Source organism: Triticum dicoccoides, chromosome 7A (genome assembly GCF_002162155.2).
Source record: "Triticum dicoccoides isolate Atlit2015 ecotype Zavitan chromosome 7A, WEW_v2.0, whole genome shotgun sequence".
Taxonomy (NCBI): Eukaryota; Viridiplantae; Streptophyta; class Magnoliopsida; order Poales; family Poaceae; genus Triticum; species Triticum dicoccoides.
Genome location: NC_041392.1, coordinates 50,970,569 through 50,972,663, shown reverse-complemented (window position 1 = coordinate 50,972,663; position 2,095 = coordinate 50,970,569). Strand labels below are relative to the sequence as shown.

Here is a 2,095-nt window from a genome sequence, read left to right as displayed (position 1 = left end):
AATGGGTCATTCGGCGCGGACACCCTAAATCGCAAACGAACGCTCATTATCGGCGTCCTAGTCATAATATTTGCACCAAAATTTCCAAGCCTACTTGTCATAGCATGACGCACATCCATAAAAAAAGAAACCAACTTCCTTCACAAACTTTTGATATGAAAAAATGTGAATATTTCCATGAGGAGAACTGAATGCATGGGTCATGATTCCAAACAGCTACCCTGCTGCCTATATCTAATCTCAGGTGTCCTGTTCTTGCATGCCCTGAGCTTTCAAGATTTGCATCTGCCTTGTTCTTGCAAGGACATTAATTTACCTGGTGATCTATCTCCCTTGTAAAGGTGAAGCCATCCAGCTCTCCACCAGTTGTGTCAATGTCACGATCGACTCCCCACCCAGGAGTAGCGCCTCCTGCCCAGCCGCATGGCCGCCAAGGTCCGCTCTCGGAGCACTCTACCGCCCTTAGACTCCATCATCCACCTCACCTTGGACTCCACTTCGTCGGTCTAGACCACCTCCTTGTCGTACCCTTCCACCGCCACGGCCAGACCCAGCTCTTTCTCCTGGAACACTCTATTAACTCGTTGCTCTGCGTAGAGCGGCCAGGCCAGCGTGGGCACGCCGGCCATGAGCGTCTCTAGCATGGATTTCCACCCGCAGTGCGTCTCGAAGGCACCCACCGCGTCGTGTGCCAGCACGTCACGCTGCAGCGCCCACGACTTGACGACGAGACTCGTGCCCTTGGTCCGCTCCAAGAAGCCCTCTGGGAGGAGAGCGTCGAGGTCCGGGTCCGGCAGCTTGTCCAGCTTCTTCGCCGGGCCGTCGATGTCCCTGGGCGGGCTCCGCACAACCCACAAGAACCTTTTGCCACTCGCTTCCAGGCCTATGGCCAGCTCTCTGGTCTGATTTGCGCTGAAACGGCTGCGCCTGCCGAAGCAGAGGAACACCACGCTGGCGTTGGGCTGTGTGTCTAGCCATGCTAGGCACTCTTGGCCGTGCTTCACGCCCACCTCCTTCGACTTGATCAGCGGCCCGATGAAGTAGACATGAGGTGTCGGGAGGCCGGGAGGTGTGCAGAGCCCGACACTGATGGCGTCGACGGCGCACGACTCAAGCGAGCGAAAGGTGTTGACGATAATGCTCTGGGAGCGGCAGAGGTAGGGGGACACCCTCAGGAAAGCTCTGTACGCCGCATCGTCATGATCCATGAGCGGCTTGAAGCATTGCGTTGCCGGGAATGAGGGGATTCCCGGCACATGCATGAGCTCCTCACCCATGTCTCGAAAGCTGGCGGCGCTCCGCGCGTGCAGCACCGGAAGGTACAAGAAAATGGCAAGAGTCTCGGCACAGCATGTGAAGAAGTAGTAGGCGGGGATGCCGAGCTCCGTGGCGACATCCACGGCGACACTGCAGAAGAAGTCCACCACCAGGATGGCCAGGGAGGCGCCGGCCAGGAAGTCACGGAGCTGCGAACTGGAGGCGCGGGCGGCCTTGAAGGTCACCACCTCGGGGTGGACGGAGTCTACGGGCATGAGCTCGACCCGCGGGAGGCAGTGGAAGGAGATGGAGGGGTTGACCGCGGTGACGTCGGCCAGGAAAGGCCCGGTAGCGCCCGTGTCGTACGATGGCTTGGTGATGACGATGGTGACGGCGAGGCCGTGAGCGGCCAAGATTTTGTCGAGCTCGGCCATGGAGACGAGGTGGCCCAGGCCGGGCGCTAGGTATAGTACCACCCGCTTCCGGGTGGTTGCGGCAGCTTCCATCGATCACGTACGACGATGATAGGCTTGTTCAGTCCCGGCCGGAGCAGTGTGGTGTCGGCTTTAGTTTGGTGTGTGGCGCGGATGGAGATGGCGAACGAGAGCCCCAACAATTTATAGATAAGCAAGAGCAACGCAACACAACCTATGAAGTATCGATGGCCACTTGTTTCCCACTATCCCTAGGCTAGCCAGTACACCGGCCGGGCCACACCACGATGGGCAAGCTCACCAGCAAAGAAAGCGATGACACCATCTTTGGTAACAGAGAGCCTGATAATGACCAGTGTACTTGTACTAGGCATGCTATCGCCACTCCTTCGGTCAATATTTTT

General features: G+C 57.8%; 1 pseudogene; it reads right to left on the bottom strand.

Moving 5' to 3' along the window:
* Positions 1-272: 272 nt before the first annotated feature.
* Positions 273-1,763, bottom strand: LOC119327781 (annotated as a pseudogene).
* Between the last annotated feature and the right edge of the window lie 332 nt (positions 1,764-2,095).